This window comes from Bufo bufo, chromosome 3 (genome assembly GCF_905171765.1).
Source record: "Bufo bufo chromosome 3, aBufBuf1.1, whole genome shotgun sequence".
In the NCBI taxonomy this organism is placed as follows: Eukaryota; Metazoa; Chordata; class Amphibia; order Anura; family Bufonidae; genus Bufo; species Bufo bufo.
Window position 1 is genome coordinate 538003576 of NC_053391.1, and position 27828 is coordinate 538031403.

Genomic DNA, 27828 nt, shown 5'->3' on the forward strand with positions numbered 1-27828 from the left:
GGAGATTCGCGGCATGTAAGGCGCGGCTCCTTAAGGGGTTAAAAGTTAAGTATTATTGAGAATCGTATTTACTAACATTATTTATTTTACTAATAGGCCTGCATAAGTATAAAACTGAAAGAAGCTGAGAATAGATCATCATTATCAAAATCATAGACAACTGTTTTAACATTCTGCTTTGATTTGTCAGTGAATTTTTAAAATTGGCAATATAGCATATGAATCTTGGATTACAAAACATTTTTCTATTCATTGCTGACTTTCTTCATGGAATTCTAAATGTTTTCAATTGTCAAAGCTTTTCATAAATTGGCCCCAACAAATTTTCATTGACTGTCAACATTACAGAATTACTGTTTTCAATATATTTAAAATGCTATGGTTTATACTTCAATGCACTTACTCTAATCACAGACATCTAACTCTGATACGTGATTTACTGAAATCAAAGACAAATCCAAGTAGTCTGTGCACTAGATGCCTGCTCATGTAACTGCAAGGAGACTATTTTCTTGCTTTTATTTTACTGCTAAGTGCACATTTGTCTATTATTACAAAGGTAATTTAGGAAAACTGAGTTGTCTCAAGGCTAACATTGTTACAAAGCTAGTGTCATCATACATAGTACACACAGTACTAAAGGTGTCAAAATTTTGAAAGTCTGTTTTCTCTGATGTAATTTATTTCACTATAGACCACAGGGAAATGTCAGACTTTTCTTGGAATTTCTTGTATTTGCTGACAAGATGATGAATAATGTTTGCATTTTTAATCCAGATGCAAGAGTAAAATGCATCATTTGTTCTCCCAATTTTGTCACTATCGTTGTTGTCACATAATAGAACCATGAAAATCTACAAATACAATTGAACTGCCCAGAAACACAACTTCTGTAAAAACTATCCAGGTTGCTACAACAAAAGAAAGAGAAAATATTGCACAAGTGTTAATAGATGATCTACTCAAAGCAATAAATAGTATATGAGTTTGCCCTCTTTACCCCAGACACTTTGGCCATTTTTTTTCTAATGGTAGACCCACATTAGATTGTATTTTTAATAGCACTATTTTGGGTTACATATAATTTATTGATTTTAAAAAAAATAGGGGAAGGGGCATTAGAAAATAGAAATTCTGCTGTTATATTTTATCTATGGTGTTCACCATAGTTTGGCATAAATAACATTCTTACTTTATTCTGTTAATCTTTTTCACAATATATGCTTTTTACAAATTTTTACATCAAAAGCTTTGTGACTGTTTGCTTTTGTAATTCATAGTATAGCTTTTTTTGGATGTTCTAAGGCTGGGTTCACACGGGCGTTGTGGGTGACGTACGGGAAAAGATGCGGGTGCGTTGCAGGAAAATGCTAAATTTTCCCCCGCGAGTGCAAAGCATTTTAATGCATTTTGCACGCGCGTGAGAAAAATCTGCATATTTGGTACCCAGACCCGAACCGGGACTTCTTCGGAGTTGATTTTATTATTTTCCCTTATAACATGGTTATAAGGGAAAATAATAGCATTCTTAATACAGAATGCTAAGTAAAATGTACATTGAGGGGTTAAAAATAATAAACAAATTGAACTCACCCCATACACTCTTCTTTCTTTTTTCTGGGTAAAGGACCTTTGATGACATCACTGCGCTCATCACATGGTCTATCACATGATCCATCACCATGTGACGGACCATGTGATGAGGGCAGTGACGTCACCACAGGTCCTTTTCCTCCTGGGCATCAAAGAAGAAGACAGAAGAGAAGCCAGGCTGCGCAAACAAGTGGATGAGGTGAGTTAAATTATTATTTTTTTAACCCATCCATCCCTATTTTACTAAGCATTCTGTATTAAGAATGCTATTATTTACCCTTATAACCATTATAAGGGAAAATAATAATGATCGGGTCCCCATCCCTATCGTCTCCTAGCAACCATGCGTGAAAATCGCACCACATCCGCACTTGCTTGTGGATGCTTGCGATTTTCACACAGCCCAATTCACTTCTATGGGGCCTGTGTTGCGTGAAAAATGCACAATATAGAGCATGCTGTGATTTTATTGCACAAGTGATGCGTGAAAATCACTGCTCATGTGCACAGCCCCATTGAATAGAATGGGTACGGATTCAGTGCGGGTGCAATGCGTTCACCTCACTAATTACACCCGTGCGGAAATCTCGCCCGTGTGAAAGAGGCCTAACAGGCTTCTGTAGAAGGCAAACCCCAATGCCTGTGCAAGGCATCGGGCTACTTTTTTAGCTATCGGGTCCCCTTCACCGCAGAGCGGGGACCTGATGGGGACGGGAAAGAAGGCCATGTTCTCCAAAAACCCTACTTATATAGCGGGCAGCACTGACCACGGCTTACAAGGGGTTAAGAGGCCGACAATGGCTTATGTGCCAATGCCGGAGTGTACCGCAGGGGCTTGGCTGTAAGAAACAGATGGACTCCTGCCGCTGATCCCATACGATCAGAGTGCTGTACATGTATGGCGCTGGGACTCAAGTCACATCCTGCAGCGCCATACATGTACGACGCTGGAATCCTAGGGTTTAAAGAAAAAAACTAAACTAGCGATTCCTAATCTACCAAAGAGTAGCTCCCTACTAGTGATGGACAAACATCGTCAGGGATGTTTCGTGAACGTGCATTCGCGATCAAATGTTTGCGAACCACGCGTTCGCGGCAGGCCCCATTGACTTTAATGACAGGCGAACCGGAAAAACCTTCAGGTAATATTTGCAGCCACCAAATACTTACTAGAAGTGCACAAATTGTACCACAACATAGACAGTGACATATCAGAGGGGGATCATTGGCAAAATGTTCCCACCAAAAAATTGTATTTTATGCAGGGGCCATTTTTATGCGTCTTAAAGGGAAACTCTCAAAAATGTGCCCTGCTGGAGCCTAGAAATTTTTTATTTTAGGCCATTAGAATACAGGCTCCAAAAATTAGGCATTCACCTGACAGAAAAGAACTTGTAATTATGTGGCTGGAGGTACATTAGTCGGTCATTGGCTAAAAATGTTACTGTCGGCCAGTACAGGCCCCAAAAATTAGGCATTCACCTGACAGAAAAGAACTTGTGATGATGTGGCTGGAGGTACATTAGGTGGTCACTGGATTCAAATTATGCTGTAGGCCACTGGAGTACAGGCCCCAAAAATTAGACATTTACCTGACAGAAAAGAACTTGTAATTATGTGACTGGAGGTACATTAGTCGGTCACTGGCTAAAAATTTTACTGTCGGCCAGTACAGGCCCCAAAAATTAGGCATTCATCTGACAGAAAAGAACTTGTGATTATTTGGCTGGAGGTACATTAGGCGGTCACTGGATAAAAATTTTACTGTCTGCCAGTACAAGCCCCAAAAATTAAGCATTCATCTGACAGAAAAGAACTTGTGATTATGTGGCTGGAGGTACATTAGGCGGTCACTGGATAAAAATTTTACTATCAACCAGTAAAGGCCCTAAAAATTCTGCATTCACCTGACAGAAAAGAACTTGTGATTATGTGGCTGAAGGTACATTAGGCGGTCACTGGATACAAATTTTACTGTAGGCCAGTACAGGCCCCAAAAATTAGGCATTCACCTGACAGAGAAGAACTTGTGATGATGTGGCTGGAGGTACATTAGGCGGTCAATGGATACAAATTTTACTGTCGGCCAGTACAGGCCCCAAAAATTAGGCATTCACCTGACAGAAAAGGCCATTTATGCAGCTGTATATACATAAGACAAAGACCATTCTTTGTTCTGGGTGGTGTCAGATAGAGATGGCCTTGCGGTTCGCCCAGCGGTCGTTTTCCGGTGAATTTTGCGCGTTCGTGATTTGCCGGACATGCGAATATATGGCGATGTCCACCGGCACCGTATTCTTTTGCATTGCTCCGAACTTTGACCCATGACACATCCATCAGGTGGGACAGGACAGCCAATTGAGACGTTTTAGCACATGAACACACCCCCACCCTATGACAGAACCCAATCTGGCAGCCATTTTATATTCTGTGTTTTGCCAGTGTAGGGAGAGGTTGCTTTGTGGAGCAGGGACAGGCTGTTAGGGACACCAAACGTTAGCTAATAGAGCCAAAAAAGTCGTTTAAGGACTGGTATAGGTATGCTATCTATAGGTGTGATATACTGAGGGGTGTAATATACTTATAATATACTTTCTAACATAGAAAGTATATTATAGTGCATTTGTATTGTGCAGCAGTTGTGTGCGGTTCTGCTGCGATACTGCAGCTATATAGAGGGACAAACGCTATTGGAGCAACTCATTGCAACTGGTGTGATATATCTGTTGCCCCCAAAAAAACTAATTGAGGGGTGTGATATACCTATAATATACTTTCTAACATAGAAAGTATATAGTGCATTTGTATTGTGCAGCAGTTGTGTGTGTTTCTGCTGCAATATTGCATCTATATAGAGGGACAAGCGCTATTGGAACAACTATATGCAACTAGTGTGATATACCTGTTTACCCCAAAAAAACGGATTGAGGGGTGTGATATACCTTCTTCCACAAAATACTGATTGAGGGCTGCGATATACCTGTTGCCCCAAATAAACAGGGTGGTGTGACATAACTGTTATGGCAAAAAAAATGATTGAGGGGTGTTATATAGCTGCTTCCACAAAATACTGATTAAGGGGTTAAATATACCTGCTTCCACCAAATATTGATTGAGGGCTGCAATATACCTGCTTCCACAAATATTGATTTAGGGCTGCAATATACCTGCTTCCACAAAATACTGATTGAGGGCTACAATATACCTGATTCCACAAAATACTGATTAAGTGGTTTGATATACCTGCTTCCACAAAATACTGATTGAGGGCTACAATAAACCTGATTCCACAAAATACTGATTAAGTGGTTTGATATACCTGCTTCCACAAAATACTGATTAAGGGGATTGATATACCTGATTCCACCAAATATTGATTGAGGCCTGCAGGATACCTGCTTCCACAAAATACTGATTAAGGGGTTCGATATACCTGCTTCTACAAAATATTGATTGAGGCCTGCGATATATTTGCTTCCACAAAATACTTATTAAGGGCTTTGATATATCTGTGTCCACCAAATATTGATTGAGGTCTGCGATATACCTGCTTCCACAAAAAACTGATTAAGGGGTTCGATATACCTGCTTCCACCAAATATTGATTGAGGCCTGTAGGATACCTGCTTCAACAAAATACTAATTAAGGGGTTTGATATACCTGCTTCCACCAAATATTAATTGAGGCCTGCGATATACCTGCTTCCACAAAATACTGATTAAAGGCTTTGATATATCTGTGTCCACCAAATATTGATTGAGGCCTGCGATATATCTGCTTCCACATAATACTTATTAAGGGAATTGATATACCTGTTTTAACTAAATATTGATTGAGGCCTGCGAGATACCTGCTTCCACAAAAAAATGATTAAGGGGTTTGATATACCTGCTTCCTCAAAATACTTATTGAGGGGTTTGATATACCTGCTTCCACCAAATATTGATTAAAGTCTACGATATACCTGCTTCCACAAAATACTGATTAAGGGCTTTGATATACCTGTTTTCACCAAATATTGATTGAGGCCTACGATATACCTGCCTCCACAAAGTACTGATTAAGGGGTTTGATATACCTGCTTCCACCAAATATTGATTGAGGGCTGCGATATACCTGATTCCACAAAATACTGATTGAGGGGTTTTATATACCTGCTTCCACAAAATATTGATTGAGGGCTGCGATATACCTGATTCCACAAAATACTGATTAAGGGGTTTGATATACCTGCTTCCACCAAATATTAATTGAGGGCTGCAATATACCTGATTCCACAAAATACTGATTAAGGGGTTTGAGATACCTGCTTCCACAAAATATTGATTGAGGAATACAATATACCTGCTTCCATAACATATTTATTAAGTGGTTTGATATACCTGTTTCCACCAAATATTGATTAAGTCCTGCAATATACCTGCTTCCACAAAATACTGATTAAGGGGATTTGTATACCTGCTTCCACCAAATATTGATTGAGGCCTGCGAGATACCTGCTTCCACGAAATACTGATTAAGGGGTTTGATATAGCTATTTCCACAAAGTATTGACTGAGGCCTACTAAATACAAAATATTGATTACAGGGATTGATATACCTGCTTCCAACAAATATTGATTGAGGCCTGCGAGATTCCTGCTTCCACAAAATACTGATTGAGGGTTGTGATATACCTGCTTCCACAAAATACTAATTATGGGGTTTGATATACCTGTTTCCACCAAATATTGATTGAGGCCTACGATATACCTGCTTCCACAAAATACTGATTAAGGGGATTGATATACCTGCTTATACCAAATATTGATTGAGGCCTATGAGATACCTGCTTCCACAAAATACTGATTAAAGGGTTTGATATACCTGCTTCCACAAAATATTGATTGAGGCCTACGATATGCCTGCTTCCACAAAATACTGATTAAGGGGTTTGATATACCTACTTCAAAAAATACTTATTGAGGGGTTTGATATACCTGTTTCCACCAAATATTGATTGAGGACTACGATATACCTGCTTCCACAAAATATTAATTAAGGGGATTGATATACCTGCTTCCACAAAATACTGATAAAGGGGTTTGATATACCTGCTTCTACAAAATACGAATTAAGGGGTTCGATTTACCTGTTTCCACCAAATATTGATTGAGGCCTGTGATATACCTGCTTCCACAATTACTCCTCTTCTCTAGGGACTTAGGCACAGGGTCATTTTGAAAATGACAGGCAGAGAAAGAGGCAGGCCGTTCCACAGGGGTAGTAAGGGTCGGGCAGGTGCACCAGGCTGAAGCTTAAGTGGGAAGTTGGAGAAGGTGCGTTCAATTACTTCAAAGGACACACCAGAGTTGGTTGAGTGGCTCATTCAGCCTTCTGCTTCTGCACCCTCCTCATCCTCTGTATCTCCACCCTCCTCACTCTCTGCTGTGTGCACCCCCAAAGACACCACCACCACCATAGCCACTCCACTCAAATCAGAGAAATTATTTTCCCATCTATTTCCAGACCTTACCGATGTGCAGCCATTCTTGACATCGGATGAGGAAGAGGAGGTAGCAATGGCCGCCACCCAGGGGTCTGACGACAGTACCCACATCAGCCCAAGGAGGGAGGTCCCCGCTTTGCTGCCTCCGATATCTCAAAATATCAGTGGTGGTGAAGGTGACGATGATGACGTGTAGATGGACGTCACGTGGGTGCCCACAAGAGAGGAAGCGGAGGGGAGTTCAGAGGGAGAGACATAGCAGCAGAGAGGAAGGAGAAGGAGGAGAAGCAGGCAAAGCTCGCAGGGCACAGGAGGAAAAAAGCAGACTGCAAATCTATCTGGAGCAAGCCATCTACCATGCAAGGTCACTTCTGGCACTCCCAGGATGCCGGCACATGGCTCCACAGTGGGGGCTTTTTTTAACGTGTCAGCTGCTGACAATAGTATTGCTATCTGCAGCCTGTGCTGTCAACGCATAACTCGCTGTAAGCCCAACTCTCACCTAGGGACGACCGCCTTAAGAAGGCACCTGGCCTCCCATCACCAAGCCCAGTGGGAGCAACGCTGTCAGAACCCACAGAGCCACACACCCTGCCTCTTCTCCTTCTCCTTCTTATCTATCCTTACATTTGTCCTCCACTTCACCTTCCACCGTGCCGTCGTTGCGTTCATCTGGCAAAGGGCAGGTTTCCGTGGCCCAAATGTTCGAACGTAAAAAGTTGACAACGCTGGCTTGTCAGAACTGCTAGCCCGCCAACTACTGCCATATAAACTGGTGGACTCGGAAGCCTTTCGAAAAATTTGTGGCCATTGGCACACCGCAATGGAAGGTCCCCGGAAGGAAATATTTCTCCCAGAAGGGCAACCCAGAGCTATATGGCCAAGTTCAGCGGCAAATGAATATATCTCTGGCACACAGTGTCTGTGCCAAGATACATCTGACCACAGACACGTGGTCTAGCAAACACGGGCAGGGAAGGTACATAACTTTTACTGCCCACTTGGTAAACCTTCTGATGGAAGTCAAGCATGTAACCCGTAGCTTCCGTGTGGATTTGGTGTTACCGCCAAGGATTGCATGCAGGCCTGCCTCTTCTTTTCCTCCTCCTACTCCATCATCCGTCTCCTCCTCGGCTGACTCCTCTTTTTCCACTGCTACTGCCTCTTCCGCTGCGCCCCCCTATCTCCCCAGAACCTATTCGACATCCCAGGTCAGACGTTGCCATGCAGCTGTTGTGCCTGGAAGCCAAGAGCCACTCTGGTCCTGCATTGCTTTCAGCTCTGTAGGCACAGGCCAATCAGTGGCTAACCCTGCTCAATTTGATAGCTGGTAAAGTGGTGTGCGACAATGGTGCCAATCTGTTAAGCGCGTTGAGACAGGGCAAAATGACACACATGCCTTGCATGGCACATGTCCTAAACTTAGTTGTGCAGTAATTCATTGCCAAATACCCCGCGGTCCAGGATGTCTTGCGGCAGGCCAGGAAAATCTCTGGCCAATGTAGAAGATCTTACACGGCCATGGCTCGCCTTGCTGATGTTCAACGGCGACACCACATGCCCGTCAGATGTCTGATTTGTGACAGCCTGACGCGCTGGAACTCCACCTTGTATATGCTTGATAGGCTGCTCCAGCAGCAACGTGCCGTTAAAGACTACCTGTACAAACTCTTCAGCAGGACAGGTTATGGGAAGCTTGGTTTCTTTTCACTGCACCAGTGGCTGCTCATGCGCGACGCATGCAGACTTCTGTGTACATTTGATGAGATAACAAAACTGGTCAGTCGCAGCCAGAGTTCCATCAGTGACATCGTACCTTATGCCTTCTTTCTAGGGCATGCATTGCGGTGTCATTGATCAAGGAGCTGGAGGATGAGGAAGTCGTAATGCTGAATGAATTTCCAGGGGGGGTACTCCATCTGAGACAAGTCAGCAGGAGTCTTAAGAGGAGTCAGAGGAGGATGGTTGCTGGAGGGAGGAGGAGCAAGAAGAGCAGGCTTTGAGGGGGACTTAAACTTTTTGGGTATCCCTGGTGTTGTTCGTGGCTGGTCGGAGGAGACCGAGGACGACATTCTCCTTGGCAACATTCTCCTCCGCTTCCAATTTAGTGCAAATGGGGGCCTTTATGCTCCAGTGTTTGAAGAGGGACCCCCGTATAAAAAGCATAAAAGGCAAGGACCACTACTGGATGGCAACGTACTTAGATGCCCGGTACAAACACAAAATGGCGGACATGTTACCAGCATCACAGAGGGCTAGCAGAATGCAGCATTTCCAGGCCTTGCTGCGAGAGATGCTGCATTCTTCTGTTGCGAGCGCTGGCAGAGGAATTTACACCCACAGCAAAACAGGTGCAGGTACCAATACTACCGTGCCTGCAAGAAGAGGGTGGTTTGAAGTATATGAGATCATTCTTGCAGCCAACCCATTGACAGCCGCCCTCTGGATCCAGCCTCAGCGAACGCAGTAACCAGAGGTGGGCAAACTTTTTGACTCGTTGGCCACAATGGGTCCATATATTGTACCCGGGGGCCGGACCAACAGTAGATGGATGGGGCGTTTGTGTGAATTAATATAAATTAAAGAGTTATTGTACAAAACTTTTATGCAATGTATTTCTTTCATAACATAGTATGTATAACTCACCTTCAATTTTAGTGGGAACAGTGTTGTTGGTCTCCCTTTTTTGCTAAGGCATCAAAGTCTGGAGTTAGCTTTATTGTTGCAATTCGCAGAATACAGTGCCTGTATATAGGGCCCCCATAGTGCCCACCATATGGTGAAGTATATAAGGCCCTTATAGTGCTTCCCCTCTTCTCCATAGTGCACCCCCATATTGTGCCAATATATAGGGCCCCCATAGTGCTTCCCCTCTTCTCCATAGTGCCCTCCATATTGTGGCAGTATATAGGCCCCCATAGTGCTTCCCCTCTTCTCCATAGCGGCCCCAAAAGTGTTTCCCCTCCTTTCCATAGTACCAATCCATATTGTGCCAGTATATAAGGCCCCCACCCCCCTTCTTGTCACAGTATACTATAAATAATAAAAATAATAAACACATATACTTACCTTATGATGCTGTCAGTATTGCAATGCCGGCCTTTTCCGGCCTGTGTCACCTGCACAGGCCTCTGAAGGGGCTACAGGCACTAGCCCTGTAGCCTATCAGAGGAACGGGCAAGGGAGACGCCTCTCCCCTGCTCCTCCACACCATTCATCTGTATCGCTGTCCTGAGGAGATATGGAATGGAAGCGCTCATCTCCACTCCTGCTGCCTCCGGACAGCTCTGCGGGCTGGATAAAAAGCCGTAGTTTGCCCATCACTGGCCGAGACCGACAGGTGTCTGACTACATCGGGTTAACGGCCGATGTGGACGCTCTGAGAAGCGAATAACCCTTTGACTACTGGGTGTACAGGCTTGACCTGTGGCCAGAGCCGGCACAATTTGCCATGGAACTCTTGGCTTGCCCCTCGTCAAGTGTCCTGTCTGAAAGGACGTTCAGCGCAGCAGGGGGGATCGTGAACGATAAGCGCACTCGCCTAGCTCACGACAGTGTGGACTAACTCACATTTCTAAAAATGAATGAGGCATGGATCTTGGAAAAATTCAACACCTGTGACGACCACGTGCAATTGAATTTTATCATGCCAGCCCACACATATCTGCCACTAGTGATGGACAAACATCGTCCGGGACGTTTTGTGATCGCAAACGTGTGTTCGCAATCAAATGCACGTTCATAGCGGGCAGGCCAGGAAAATGGCAGGCGAACTTGAAAAACATTCAGGTCATATTTGCAGCCACCAAATACTTACTAGAAGTGCACAAATAGTCCCACAACATAGACAGGGACATACCAGAGGGGGATCATTGGCAGAAATTCCCACAAAAAAATGTCTTTTAATCAGGGGCTATTTTTATGCGTCTTTTTCTATTCTTTTCAATTCTCTTTTTATTAGTTTTCAAACAAAACAACAATTGGTACAATGTAAACACAGTGGTGAGAAACAATGAAAACAAGTATAAAATCATCATACCACAATGTAAATTAGCACGGCAGAAATGTGATGGGGGTGTATAGGGTAGGATGTAAGGGGAGGGGAGTATGGGCCGGAGGAACAGGATGTATTGTGGGCATAATCTTATATTATTAGAGGATCATTCATTTGTGATGTGATCATGTTTCAGGATTGTGGAGGTTGAGCGGTATGTAACCCAGTCTTTCCATATCATTTGGAATTTGGTGTGGGTTCTTGATTTCCAGGCTGAGAGCTTCTCCATGTGATATATGTGGTTGACCTTGTGTAGCCATTGGGGTATATTAGGGGAAGCCTGTTGGTTCCAATATTGGAGTATCAACGATTTTCCTGCTGCAGATAGGTATTGGAAAAGCCTACGATTGGGATGGGGATGTCCTCTAGTCTGATGTTCTACAATACAGAAATTGGTGATGGGGTTTTATTTAATGTACAGATGCTCTTAATCAGATCCAGTATCCCAGACCAGAAAGGCTGTAACACTGGGCACGACCACCACATGTGTAGATAATTGCCCTGAGAGTGATGGCATTTCCAGCAGTCGTCGGAACTAAGACAGTTCATCTGCTTGAGCCGGACTGGTGTGAGATACCATCTGGTGACTAGTTTGAATGAGTTTTCTTGAAGGCGCGTGCAGCGGGAGATGCCGTGTGAATTGCAATATAATTGCTTGATTTCAGGTTTTGACCATATGGTGTTAAAATCCCTGCTCTACTCTGAAACATACCTTCTATCAAGCGGATATTTTATTTGCTGGAGGATACCGTAGACCTGGGAGAGTAGATACCTAGGGGGATTCCTAGAAGCTATCAGTTTTTCAAACTGAGTTACACGTACTGTAGTTCTCTTATGTCTTCCAAGTGGGTCAGGTAGGGTTCAGCAATGATCGAAAATGCGCTTTGTGTATAGAATGCAGAGAAGTGTGTGTCAAGGGATCTCACGGTTGTTCTGCGTCTAGAAATGAGTATAACGAAATGGTTCTTAGTTCCGAAGTTTTTAGACCAATATCTGTATTTTGTATGATATAGTTCTGGATATCTGCCACTGTCATTAGTGGAGAAAGAAGAGGGCTGAGTTTATCCATATATAAATGCCAGATTTTCAATGAGGCTTGGTTGATGGAATTTTGTGTGAGTTGTCTGGGTGGTCGCCTCTCTCGCAGCCAAAGGCAGGATTTTAGTGGGCTATTCTCTAGATGTTCTTCGATTGGTACCCAGAGTTTGTTATTGTCTGTTCTCATCCATTGTATCACTCTGGACAGATGTACTGCCTCATAATACAATCTTCAATCGGGTTAGGCCATGCCCCCCCCCCCTTGTTTTATGTTGAATGAGGAGGGCATTGCTTAAGCGGGGTCGTTTATCTAATTGTGGTGAAAAACAAGATTGGGAGAGGAATTGGGAGTGACTGGAATAAATATAGCAGTTTAAGGAGCAGAGTCGCTTTAATAAGGTTTTTCCGTCCCATCCAAGAAAGGAAAGGGAGGGACCATGACTAGAGTTCGACAGGTTCGGCCGAACTTCGGAAAAAAGTTCGAGTTCGGCACCCGAACTTGACCCAAACTTGACCCCGAACCCCATTGAAGTCAATGGGGACCCAAACTTTTGAGCACTAAAATGGCTGTAAAAATGTCATGGAAAGGGCTAGAGGGCTGTAAATGGTGTCAAAATGTGGCTAAGAGCATGGCAAGTGCTCTGCAAACAAATGTGGATAGGGAAATGACTTAAAATAAGATAAAATACGTAAAAATAAAAAAATAATAATCTTGATCTAGGAGGACCAGATCCATATGGAGTAGGAGGTTGAGGAGGCGGTGGATGTGGCGGTGTAGGTGGAAGTAGCGGTGGAGGAGGAGGAGGTAGCCTACACTGCTTTTTGGTTTAAAATTTATTTTTATTTTTTTAAATTAGGGTACACCCCAAAACATTGGGAAATTTAACCCTCCATTCTTGCTAAACACGCTGTAAAAATGTCATGGAAAGGGCTAGAGGGCTGCAAATGGCGGCAAAATGTGGTTAAGAGCATGGCAAGTGCTCTGCAAACTAATGTGGATAGGGAAATGACTTAAAATAACATAAAATATGTAAAAATAAAAAATAATAATCTTGATCTAGGAGGACCAGGTCCATATAGAGTAGGAGGTTGAGGAGGCGGTGGATGTGGCAGTGTAGGTGGAAGTGGCGGTGGAGGAGGTAGCCTACACTGCTTTTTGGCTTAAAATTAATTTTTATTTTTTTAAATTAGGGTACACCCCAAAACATTGGGAAACATAACCCTCCAGTCGTGCTAAACCAGGCATCTCAAACTCGCGGCCCTCCAGCTGTTGCAAAACTACAACTCCCAGCATGCCCGGACAGCCTACAGGTATCAGCCTACAGCAGGGCATTGTGGAAGTTGTAGTTTTACCAGCTGGAGGGCCGCAAGTTTGAGATGCCTGTGCTAAACGCACGTTCAGACAATACACCGGCTGCAGGGCAGGCAAGCACCTCCAAGGCGTAAAGGGTAAGCTCAGGCCATGTGCCCAATTTGGAGACCCAGAAGTTGCAGTCAGTCAGTTCGTGTAGGCGTGTGCACACTTACTGTGATGTTCACGATCCAATTTGATATCTGCTCTATCAACTTTCAATGTTCTTTTATGCGCCTACCATGTGTAACGGACCGTTTCAGCAGACAAGGGGTTAAAATCTGTTTAGGCGATATGCCCCTTTCTGAGAGACAGGCCCAGCTACTGCAGAACACCAACTCCCGAACTGGATACAAAATAGCACTCCGAACTGGAACCTCACGAATAGCTGCTAGCAGACGAACAGGAATCAGCTTACACTCCTGGCAATCAGTCTCCAACAGCATACAGCGGATCCCCCCAATAACGAGACAAGGCTCCGTGTTGAGGGTCAAGCAGTGGTCTGAGGGGCTGGTACACCCAGCCTGGTTTTTATTACAGTCTTTTCAAATACAGGACCGCCCACAGGGAGGTATAAAACAACCAATCACATATCAGTTACATCCCACATATTCCCTCCCCTTATCCTGAGAGGAAACTCAATTACACATACAGTTAAAACATACTTTCTACCTAACTTTCATAACTCTAAAACCATACATCACATTCACATAAAAATTACATATTCACAATCAATCCATTCAGGGGAACAACATATTACAAAATGGCATGAATCAGACCAGGGGTTGAAAAGTTAGTAAAAGTATCTTTTGGGCCCTGGCTGGCAGCATGGCAATCTGGCTCAAGCAGGTTTTACAGAGACAATACATCCCCACAATGCATCATGGTTTCCTCCTCTCTGCCCTGGAGACACCCGAGGCGTAATCCAATTATCTCTCAAGACAAAGAGAAATCACCAATACACATGTGCAGACAACAGGACAGACATCACCATTTAAACACACAATGGGACAATGGCACAATAGAAACACACCCAGCATTTTCCTCCCAAGCTGACAAGTTACACTTATTATAAATTGTTACAACTTTGTGAGTTTACATTGGCCATACATATAACTTACATCAATTTAAACAGTATAACTTGGGGACAAACCTATCCAAAACTCACTTGAATAGGTTCAGGGGTTTAAAATTTAGTATATGGCCCATAATCCTGGGGCAAGAGGCCAGCAGCCAGTCCTCTCCAAAACACAGTGGCGATGTTGGTTTCGCCACACCATGGTTATCATGGGTGGCGGGAATCAGGGTTCCAGGCCAGAGAGGGAGCTTGAGAAAGAGAGACCACATCCAAGGGAGGATTCATTTTTTCAAATTTAAAATTAGAGTTGAAATATGGGAGAAATTATTAAAGCATAAAAGTGTGACAACTTTTCAAAGTTTAGGCATTGAATGAAAGGATGTGGTGCACATTAATTACTGAATAATTAATTAAATTTTATTTCCTGTCACCTATGCATAGCAGGTGTTTATTCACGTCTAAAATTGTACACTCACCTAAAGAATTATTAGGAACACCATACTAATATGGTGTTGGACCCCCTTTTGCCTTCAGAACTGCCTTAATTCTACGTGGCATTGATTCAACAAGGTGCTGATAGCATTCTTTAGAAATGTTGGCCCATATTGATAGGATAGCATCTTGCAGTTGATGGAGATTTGAGGGATGCACATCCAGGGCACGAAGCTCCCGTACCACCACATCCCAAAGATGCCCTATTGGGTTGAGATCTGGTGACTGTGGGGGCCATTTTAGTACAGTGAACTCATTGTCATGTTCAAGAAACCAATTTGAAATGATTCGAGCTTTGTGACATGGTGCATTATCCTGCTGGAAGTAGCCATCAGAGGATGGATACATGTTCTCATTCTGTTTGCGCCAAATTCGGACTCTACCATTTGAATATCTCAACAGAAATCGAGACTCATCTGACCAGGCAACATTTTCCAGTCTTCAACAGTCCAATTTTGGTGAGCTCGTGCAAATTGTAGCCTCTTTTTCCTATTTGTAGTGGAGATGAGTGGTACCCGGTGGGGTCTTCTGCTGTTGTAGCCCATCCGCCTCAAGGTTGTGCGTGTTGTGGCTTCACAAATGCTTTGCTGCATACCTCGGTTGTAACAAGTGGTTATTTCAGTCAACGTTGCTCTTCTATCAGCTTGAATCAGTCGGCCCATTCTCCTCTGACCTCTAGCATCCACAAGGCATTTTTGCCCACAGGACTGCCGCATACTGGATGTTTTTCCCTTTTCACACCATTCTTTGTAAACCCTAGAAATGGTTGTGCGTGAAAATCCCAGTAACTGAGCAGATTGTGAAATACTCAGACCGGCCCGTCTGGCACCAACAACCATGCCACGCTCAAAATTGCTTAAAGAGGACCTTTCACCTATTATGACATTGTGATCTAAGTATACAGACATGGAGAGCGGCGCCCGGGGATCTCACTGCACTTACTATTATCCCTTGGCGCCGCTCCGTTCTCCCGCTATGCCCTTCTGTATCTTCGGTCACTAAGTTATAGTAGGCGGAGTCTGCCCTTGTTCTGCTGTAGCGCTGGCCAATCGCAGTGCAGAGCTCACAGCCTGGGAGAAAAGAACCTCCCAGGCTGTGAGCTCTGCAATGCGATTGGCCAGCGCTACAGCAGAACAAGGGCAGACTCCGCCTACCATAACTTAGTGACTGAAATCTCCGCCTACCATAACTTTGTGATCAAAGATACCGAAGGGCATAGCGGGAGAACGGAGCGGCTCCCGGGGATAATGATCAGTGCAGTGAGATCCCCGGGCGCCGCTCTACATGTCTGTATACTTAGATCACAATGTCATAATAAGTGAAAGGTCCTCTTTAAATCACCTTTCTTTCCCATTCTGACATTCAGTTTGGAGTTCAGGAGATTGTCTTGACCAGGACCACACCCCTAAATGCATTGAAGCAACTGCCATGTGATTGGTTGACTAGATAATTGCATTAATGAGAAATAGAACAGGTGTTCCTAATAATTCTTTAGGTGAGTGTATAATGTAAACCCAAGAATGTAACAGAAAAATTATTGCAATTTATTAAGCTGTCAACTAGGTAGAGGAGGGGTATATTACACCCAAAAATTGGTGAATTTCACCAGAATATATAACTGACATTTTTTTGTTTTTGTTTAACCTGTCTACTAGGTATAGCAGTGGTACTATACACACCAAAATTGGTGAATCTCACTCTAAAATGTAAATGACAATTTATTTAATTTTTTAACTGGCCTACTAGGTATAGCAGTGGTACTATACACCCAAAAAATTGGTTAATTTCACCCGAAAAAGTAGATGACAATTCATTAATTTTTGTTTAACCTGTCTACTAGGTATAGCAGTGGGACTATACACCCAAACATTTGTTTATTTCGCCAGAAAATGTAACTGACAATTTTTTTTATTTTTTTTTCCGGTCCACTAGGTATAGCAGTGGTACTTTACACACCAAAATTGGTGAATTTCACCCGAAAAAGTAAATGACAATTTTTTGTTTTGTTTACCTGACTACTAGGTATAGCAGTGGTACTATACAACCAAAAATTTGTTAATTTTACCATAAAATGTAAATGACAAAGTAGTGAAATGATATAAAATAAAACACGTACAGAAAAAAAAATGGATTTATGAGGTGGAGTTCCATATGGAGTAGGAGTTTGAGGAGGCGGTGGAGGTAGCAGAGTAGGTGGAAGCGGCGGTGAAGGAGGACGAGATAGCAAACACAGGTTTTTGGTTTTAATTTAATATTGTAAAATTAAGGTACACTCCAAAAGAGTGTGAAATATCCAAAATACAAACATGAGCAATTGCGCTGCAGTATAACAATGGCTGCTTAGTGCCGTTATACAGTACAGACCAAAAGTTTGGACACACCTTCTCATTCAAAGAGTTTTCTTTATTTTCATGACTATGAAAGCATCAAAACCATGAATTAACACATGTGGAATTATATACATAACAAACAAGTGTGAAACAACTGAAAATATGTCATATTCTAGGTTCTTCAAAGTAGCCACCTTTTGCTTTGATTACTGCTTTGCACACTCTTGGCGAGCTTCAAGAGGTAGTCCCCTGAAATGGTCTTCCAACAGTCTTGAAGGAGTTCCCAGAGATGCTTAGCACTTGTTGGCCCTTTTGCCTTCACTCTGCGGTCCAGCTCACCCCAAACAATCTCGATTGGGTTCAGGTTCGGTGACTGTGGAGGCCAGGTCATCTGGCGCAGCACCCCATCACTCTCCTTCATGGTCAAACAGCCGTTACTTTCAAAGTTTTCCCAATTTTTCGGCTGACTGACTGACCTTCATTTCATAAAGTAATACAAATTCTAACAGTCTATTCAGTAGGAATATCAGCTGTGTATCCACCTGACTTCTCCTCAACGCAACTGATGGTCCCAACCCCATTTATAAGGCAAGAAATCCCACTTATTAAACCTGACAGGGCACACCTGTGAAGTGAAAACCATTTCAGGGGACTACCTCTTGAAGCTCATCAAGAGAATGCCAAGAGTGTGCAAAGCAGTAATCAAAGCAAAAGGTGGCTACTTTGAAGAACCTAGAATATGACATATTTTCAGTTGTTTCACACTTGTTTGTTATGTATATAATTCCAAATGTGTTAATTCATAGTTTTGATGCCTTCAGTGTGAATCTACAATTTTCATAGTCATGAAAATAAAGAAAACTCTTTGAATGAGAAGGTGTGTCCAAACTTTTGGTCTGTACTGTACATGTCTATTCTGCACAAGGTACGGACAAGTCCTGAGGGATCCATGCCTGGTTCATTTTAATGAACGTGAGCTTGTCCACATTGGCTGTGGACAGGCGGCTGCGCTTGTCTTTGATGACGCCCCCTGCCGTGCTAAACACACATTCAGATAATACACTGGCTGCAGGGCAGGCCAGCACCTCCAAGGCGTAAAGGGCAAGCTCAGGCCATGTGCCCAATTTGGAGACCCAGAAGTTGAAGGGAGCAGACACGTCATTCAGTACGTGTAGGCGTGTGCACACATACTGCTCCATCATGTTGGTGAAATGCTGCCTCCTGCTAAGACTTTCCATATCAGCTGGTGGTGCTGGTTGTTGTGGCGTGCTGACAAAGCTTTTCCACATTTCGGCCATGCTAACCCTGCCTTCTGAGGTGCTGGCGGTGCCCCAGCTGCGTTGGCGACCTCTTCCTCGTCCTCTGCCTTCGCCTTGTGGTTCCACTGTGCCCCCGCTGTCAGGTGAGAATGCCACCAGCAGTGCGTCTACCAGCGTGCGTTTGTACTTGCGCATCTTACGATCACGCTCCAGTGACGGAATTAAGGACGGTACGACAGCACAAGTTAGAATGTGGGCAACTCGGCGGTCGTTGCGGAGACACTGCAGCATGTAATCGCTCATGTGTGCCAGGCTGCCCAGAGGCAACGAAAAGCTGTCCTCTGTGGGAGGTGTATAGTCTCTGTCCTCTGTATCCCCCCATCGACGTACTAGTGATGGCCATGAGCTGTTCTGGGTGCCACCCTGCTGTGAACATGGTTCCTCCTCCTCCATCTCCTCCTCCTCATCCTCCACCTCCTCATCCTCCAGAACTGTGCCCTGGCTGGACAATTGTGTACCTTGGGTTTGTGGGTGCAGGAACCCACCTTCGGAGCCACTTGGGAATGACTGGCCGGAAACCCTACGAAATGATCCCTCTTCCTCCTCCTCCTCCTGTGCCACATCCTCTTCCATCATCGCCATGAGCGTTTTTTCCAGGAGGCATAGAAGTGGGATAGTAACGCTGAGAACTGCGTTATTGGCACTGGCTATGTTGGTGGAGTACTCGAAACAGCGCAACAAGGAACACAGGTCTCGCATGGAGGCCTAGTCATTGGTGGTGAAGTGGTGCTGTTCCGCCGAGCAACTCACCCGTGCGTGCTGCAGCTGAAACTCCACTATCGCCTGCTGCTGTTCGCACAGTCTGGTTAGCATGTGCAAGGTGGAGTTCCACCTTGTGGGCACGTCGCATATGAGGCGGTGAGCGGGAAGGCCAAAGTTATTTTTCTCTCTAAAGTCAGTTTACAGACCCTTTTAAAATATACTTTTTATTATTTAATACAGGAAAATGTTGCACTAGAATGAGGGGTAATCTGGCAGAGGTGCTCCCACTGACAGACAACACCCAGTCTGACAAAAGGTAAGTACAATAAATAGATAGTAGTAGGGCACTCTCTATTAGTAAAGGGATCTTTATTGAATAAGATAAATTAAAAATAGAATATCACAAATATGGCAATAGAATATCAGCAATAGTTGGTAGTAATATTTAACTCAGAAATGTCATAAAACCTAAAATAATAAAAACATACATGCATATACACATCCCAATAATCGAATAAAATCTAAAAGACAATAATGTGAGGTCTCCAATCCTAAAAGCAATAATGATCATGAAAGGTAGTCGATCATAAATATTTGATAATAATGTTCGATGGTAATATTCGATAAAAGTTCTTCGATGTAAAATATTTGATAATAAAATATTCAATAAAAATTGCTGAAGATGAGAAGAAGTCACAAGTGAGAATTATCGATCTCTACCGAATATTCAAAATAAGTGCCAGCTCATGATCAGTTCTCAACAGACATTCATTTAATGACCAGGTCGATAATGTATAAGACGACGTTCCACCTGCTCATACAGACAGCGGCGTCCCGCTGTATTTGGCTAGAAAGCGATCGCTTAGTTTTAAATGGAGTATGCACAGTCTTACCAGGAGGTCTTTTAGCTGGACTGTAAGCCCTCGACTCGGTCCACTTTCTATGACGGTTAAGGTTCCGGTCTCAAGGGCTGTTTGGTCAAATTTGAATTTAGCGGCAAACGAACTGTTGGATACACGTGGTCTTGTGTTTGAAACCAGACGTCTTCCGTGTAGTGGTAGTTACCTTCCGGAACCTTAACCTTCATAGAAAGTGGACCGAGTCGAGGGCTTACAGTCCAGCTAAAAGACCTCCTGGTAAGACTGTGCCTACTCCATTTAAAACTAAGCGATCGATTTCTAGCCAAATACAGCGGGACGCCGCTGTCTGTATGAGCAGGTGGAACGTCGTCTTATACATTATCGACCTACATCTGTGTTCCGAATTTTAGTCATTAAATGAATGTGTGTTGAGAACTGGTCATGAGCTGGCACTTATTTTGAATATTCGGTAGAGATCGATAATTCTCACTTGTGACTTCTCATCTTCAGCAATTTTTATTGAATATTTTATTATCGAATATTTTACATCGAAGAACTTTTATCGAATATTACCATCGAACATTATTATCGAATATTTATGATCGACTACCTTTCATGATCATTATTGCTTTTAGGATTGGAGACCTCACATTATTGCCTTTTAGATTTTATTCGATGATTGGGATCTGTATATGCATGTATGTTTTTATTTTTTTATTATTTTAGGTTTTATGACATTTCTGAGTTAAATATTACTACCAACTATTGCAGATATTCTATTGCCATATTTGTGATATTCTATTGTTAATTTATCTTATTCAATAAAGATCCCTTTACTAATAGAGAGTGTCCGACTACTATCTATTTATTGTACTTTTTATTATTTATACTTAAAATAAATGCCCTTTAGTGGTGGCTTGATGTCATACATGGAGTGCAGGCCTCCAACCGGCTACTCTTATTGTATGATAGCATCCGCCACAATTATGACATACAAACAATACAGACTTACACAGTGTATAATGTGAATTGGAAGGTAGATGGTTGGTGTAGGAAGACCGAAGTTACGCTGCAGCGCTGACAGGCGAGCAGCAGCAGGGTGAGAACGCCGAAAGCGCGCACAGACGGCCCGCACTTTATGCAGCAGCTTTGATATGTCGGGGTCATTTTTAAGGAATCTCTGCACCACCAAATTCAAACCGGCTAGTCCCAGAGCTGCTACGAGATTTCGCCCATTATCGCACACAACCAGGCCGGGCTTGAGGCTGACTGGCACAAACCACTCATCGGTCTGTTGTTCAAGGCCCATCCACAGCTCCTGCGCAGTGTGGGGTTTGTCCCCCAAACAGATACGTTTTAAAACTGCCTGCTGTCGTTTACCCCAGGCTGTGCTGAAGTTGGTGGTCAAGGTGTTACGCTGACCGGATGAGGAGCTGGTAGAGGATGAGGAAGCAGAGTAGGAGGAAGCAACAGGAGGCAAACTGAAGCGCCCTGCAATCCTCGGTGGTGGAAGGACATGCGCCAAACTGCTATCCACCTAAGGCCCAGCCCCCACTGCATTTACCCAGTGCGCTGTTATGGAGATATAACGGCCCTAACCGTGCTTACTGGTCCATGTATCCGTAGTCAGGTGCACCTTGCCACAGATGGCGTTGCGCAGTGCACACCTGATTTTGTCCCCTACTTGGTTGTGAAGGGAAGGGATGGCTCGCCTTGAAAAGTAGTGGCGGCTGGGCACGACGTACTGTGGGACAGCCACCACCATACGGCTTTTAAAACTATCCGTCTCCATCAGACGTAATGACAGCATTTCAAAGGCCAGTAATTTAGAAATGCTGGCATTCAGGGCTAGGGATCGCAGGTGGGTAGGGGGGGTACTTCCTCTTCCTCTCCAGCGTTTGGGATAAGGAGAGCTGAACGCTTCCGTGGGACATTGTGGAGATGCTTGGTGACCCAGGTGTTGGTGTTGCTGGCAGATCCTCTGTTTGCGGGGTGGCAGGTGGAACTGTCACTCCAGAGGTGGATAAAGAGGCCGAGACTGCAGCAGAAGAGGAAGCAGGAGGAGGCAGAGACCTTTCTTGGTTTTTAAAGTGTCTACCCCACTGCAGCTCGTGCTTAGCACTTAAATGCCTGGACATGCAGGTTGTGCTCAGGTTGAGAACATATATGCCTCGCTTCAGTCTCTGATTGCACAGCGTGCAAACCACTCGTGTCTTGTCGTCAGCACATTGTCTGAAGAACTGCCACGCCAGGGAAATCCTTGGAGCTGGCTTTGGTGTGCTAGGTCCCTTGCTGCAGTGGGCAGTAGGAGGCGTACTGTCTAGAAGACGGCCGCTCTGCTTTTGCACCCTGCTCCCTCTTCTGCTGTGCTGGTGGCTCTGTGCGACCACCGCCTCTTCCTCCGAACTACATCGGTCACTCGCATGACCTTGATTCCATGTGGGGTAGAGGACCTCATCGTCCTCCACATCATCTTCCACCCAGTCTTCACCCTTGACTTCCTTGTCGGTCTGCACACTTTCAAAAGCCCCAGCAGTTGGCACCTGTGTTTCGTCATCATCCAAGACGTGCTGCGATGGTTCTCCCATGTACTCATCTTGAAAGATAAGTAGTTGGGCATCGGTGCACTCAATCTCTTCCACTTCTGGGGCAGAGCTAGGTGAATGGCCGTGGGAAACCCTGCTAACAGAGTCATCAAAAAGCAAAAGAGACTGCTGCATGAATTAGGGCTCAGACTGCTTGGCTGATTTGCAAGGAGGTGAGATGAAAGACTGATGGACATCGGCTGCAGGTGCCAACTGTGGTCTTTCATCAGGAGACTGGGTGAGAGACAATGTGAAGGAACTGGATCCACTGTCAGCAACCCAATCTACTATCGCCTGTACTTGTTCAGGCCTCACCATTCGTAGAGCAGCATTAGGCACGACCAAATACCGATGCAGGCCTACTCGCACCTGAGGAAGGGGTTTCACTTGTGCGTGTAGCTGGCATAGATCGACCACGTCCTCTCCCTGCAACAGGAGCTCCACCAGCAGCACCACGACCTGGGCCACGTCCCTTATTTTACGCTCTCCTCATATTTTTCAAATTTAGGATCTTGCCCTAAAGTTGTAGAATAGAACGACAGTATGTAAAGGGTGTATCTCACACAGCCTGAACCAGACTAGGCCTCAATGAATGATTTTTTTGCCCAAAATGGCTGTATTTCAAATGCCTGAATCAAACCCCTGTATGTAGAGGGTGTATCTCACACGGCCTGAACCAGTGTAGGCCTGAAGTAAATATATCTTTGCACAAAATGGCTGTATTTCAAATGGCTGTATTTCAAATGCCTGATTCAAACCCCTGTATGTAGACGGGGTATCTCACACGATCTGAACCAGTGTAGGCCTGAAGTAAATATATCTTTGCACAAAATGGCTGTATTTCAAATGGCTGTATTTCAAATGCCTGATTCAAATCCCTGTATGTAGAGGGGGTATATCACACGATCTGAACCAGTGTAGGCCTGAAGTAAATATGTAAATATATCTTTGCACAAAATGGCTGTATTTCAAATGGCTGTATTTCAAATCCCTGAATCAAACCCCTGTATGTAGAGGGAGTATCTCACAAGGCCTGAACCAGTGTAGGCCTGAACTAAATATTTCTTTGCCCAAAATGGCTTTATTTCAAATGGCTGCATTTCAAATCCCTGAATCAAACCCCTGTATGTAGAGGGGGTATCTCACACGATCTGAACCAGTGAAGGCCTGAAGTAAATATATCTTTGAACAAAATGGCTGTATTTCAAATAGCTGTATTTCAAATCCCTGAATCAAACCCCTGTATGTAGAGGGAGTATCTCACAAGGCTTGAACCAGTGTAGACCTGAACTAAATATTTCTTTGCCCAAAATTGCTGTATTTCAAATGGCTGTAATTCAAATTCCTGAATCAAACCCCTATATGTAGAGGAAGTATCTTACACGGTCTGAACAAGTGTAGGCCTGAAGTAAATATATCTTTGCACAAAATGGCTGTATTTCAAATGGCTGTATTTCAAATCCCTGAATCAAACCCCTGTATGTAGAGGGAGCATCTCACAACTGCTGAACCAATGTAGGCCTGAACTAAATATTTATTTGCCAAAAATGGCTGTATTTCAAATGGCTGTATTTCAAATGCCTAATTCAAACCCCAGTATGTAGAGGGAGAATCTCACACGGTCTGAACCAGTGTAGGCCTAAAGTAAATATATCTTTGCACAAAATGGCTGTATTTCAATTGGCTGTATTTTCAAATCCCTGAATCAAACCTCTGTATGTAGAGGGAGTATCTCACAAGGCCTGAACCAGTGTAGGCCTAAAGTAAATATATCTTTGCTCAAAATGGCTGTATTTTAAATGGCTGTATTTCAAATCCCTGATTCAAACCCCTGTATGTAGAGGGAATATCTCACAAGGCCTGAACTAAATATTTTTTTGCCCAACATGGCTGTATTTCAAATGGCTGTATTTTAAATCCCTCAATCAAACCCCTGTATGTAGAGGGAGTATCTCAAAAGGCCTGAACCATTGTAGGCCTGAAGTAAATATATCTTAGCCCAATATTGCTGTATTTCAAATGGCTGTATTTGAAATTCCTGATTCAAACCCCTGTATGTAGAGGGGGTATCTCACAGGGCCTGAACCAGTGTAGGCCTGAATTCAATATTGGTGCACCAAATGGCGGTATTAAAAATATCAGAATGTAACCCAAATGTATTAAGGGTGTATCTCAAAATGACATCTGCATCAAAGGCTGCCAAGTAAATTTTTTGTGCCCAAACGAGTGTTTTTTTAACAATTGAATTTGACAGCAGTATACAAGCCTGTAATTTCAAACGTGCTGATGCTGCAAGGCCTGAAAATAGTGTTTTTTGTCAAAAAAGTGTGTTTTCAAACCCCAGAAAATGATGGGTGTATTTCTAGCGTAAATTGCACACTGACTAATCAAGATGTTGTAGTTTGCCAAAAAATATGGTGATTTGCAATGTCCCAAAAGCTCAGATGCAGTGCTGGTGCACTGAGCTTGCATAAAATGGACGCTGCCGCCTCCCACCTAACTAACAGAATTATAAAAGTTCGTTTTTTTTGTCAATGAGCTCAGGGCAGGGTAAAACGAGTGTGCCCTGCACCCACACAACTACTTGTCTGTAGATCGCGAAGTTAGATTCTCTCCTATTCTCTCCCTGAAATCACAAGTCCAGCAGCATCCTCTCCCTACACTTGTAACAGCAGAGTGACGTGCAGCGCTATGTGACTCAAGCTTATATAGAGCCTGGGTCACATGCTGCTCTGGCCAATCACAGCCATGCCATCAGTAGGCATGGCTGTGATGGCCTCCTGGGGCAAGTAGTATGACGCTTGTTGATTGGCTGCTGTGCAGCCTTTCAAAAAGCGCCAAGAAAGCGCCGAACACCGAACCCGAACCCGAACTTTTACGGAAATTTTCGGGTCCGGGGTCCAAAAATCCTAAAGTTCGGTACGAACCCGAACTTTACAGTTCGGGTTCGCTCAACTCTAACCATGACTCTAAAAGTAGTTTGAATGTCTTGGGAATAGAGGCGTAGTTAAGAGAGTATAAATCACTCCACAATGGGCTGATTTTGAGACAAAGATAAGTTACATGAGATGATGGCCACTGGAAGGGATATTTAAATTGCAAGGAACTTATCTCTTCCCTGCCAATATTAATTCCTTTTGCCTCTGATTTGGATGCATTTATTTTGAAGTTAGAGACCCGACTGTAATCATGCAGGAGAGTCTGCAAGGCAGGTAAGACTGAGGTAGGGTTCGTCAAGATCACCAAGATGTCATCTGCAGAAGCTGCTGTACTATGTATGGAGTGACCATCATCATAGCCTTTAATATCTGGATGGTCTCTAATCGATGTCAGTAGTGGCTCCAAGGACAAAACAAATAAAACAGGTGACAGAGGACACCCTTGTCGTGTCCCGTTGTATATCTTAAAAGGGGCAGATAAAGAATGATTTATGCATAGTCTGGCAGTTGGATATGAATACATTACGAAAATGGCATCTATAAATGCTTGTGGAAAGCCAAAGTGACTTAGCACCTGTTTCATGTAGGTCCAGTTCACCCTGTTGAAGGCCTTCTCTGTGTCTGTCCCCAGCAGCACCAATTTGGATACATTTATTTTGAAGTTAGAGACCCGACTGTAATCATGCAGGAGAGTCTGCAAGGCAGGTAAGACTGAGGTAGGGTTCGTCAAGATCACCAAGATGTCATCTGCAGAAGCTGCTGTACTATGTATGGAGTGACCATCATCATAGTCTTTAATATCTGGATGGTCTCTAATCGATGTCAGTAGTGGCTCCAAGGACAAAACAAATAAAACAGGTGACAGAGGACACCCTTGTCGTGTCCCGTTGTATATCTTAAAAGGGGCAGATAAAGAATGATTTATGCATAGTCTGGCAGTTGGGTATGAATACATTACGAAAATGGCATCTATAAATGCTTGTGGAAAGCCAAAGTGACTTAGCACCTGTTTCATGTAGGTCCAGTTCACCCTGTTGAAGGCCTTCTCTGTGTCTGTCCCCAGTAGCACCAACGGAAGTTTATTGCATATAGCATTCTGTATCAAAGACAAAACCCTCATAGTGTTATCCTTCCACTCTCTATCTGTCACGAACCCCACTTGATCAGAGGAGATTAAGGAGGGGATCAGGGGCTTTAATCTATTTGCTAACATACTGGCATAGAGCTTCAGATCTGTGTTTACCAGTGATATAGGTTTGTAGCTACCGCATTGTGTGGGGTCATTTCCGTCTTTGTGGATTAATGTAATGTACAGTATGCTTCTAATGCTTGCTGTGGTATAGGGGTTCCTGATAGATATGTATTACACGTGTCTGTCAGTTTCAGAAGGAGGACAGAGGAGAAGGTTTCGTAGTACGAGCTGGGGAGGCCATCTGGGCCAGGGGCCTTACTTTTTGGGAATCTCCGCTAGGGCGGACCGGACCTCCTCTTGCGAGAATTGTTTCAGTAGATCTGAGTGAGAGGTAGGTGTCAGTTTTGGTAGGTTGATATGTGAGGGAAATTTTGTAATGGAGTAGAGGACCTCCTGTGGGTTTTTTGTTTGTTCTGGGGTGTTCAATTGGTATAAAGAGGAGTAGAAGTCTATAAACTCTCGTTTAATCACTGCCGAGTCTGACGTGATATCTCCTGTTTTGGTTTTGATTTCCGTGATTTGTGTGCAGGGTTTACATCTTTTAATAAGGGACATCGTTAGTTTTGATGCCTTATCCCCGTGGGCATAAAATGAGTGTTTGACCGACATATAGATCTTGGCGGAATTTTTGTTTATTATGTTTCTTAATTGGAGACGTGTGTTGGTGAGTTGATGAAGGTGAGCTGATGCCAATGATTGTTTATGTAGTTTTTCAAGTTTCCTGATCTCTAATTGTAAGTTTTGTATTTGTAGATCTCTTAGTTTTTTGTAAAACTTGCCCACTGAAATAAATGCTCCCCTAATTG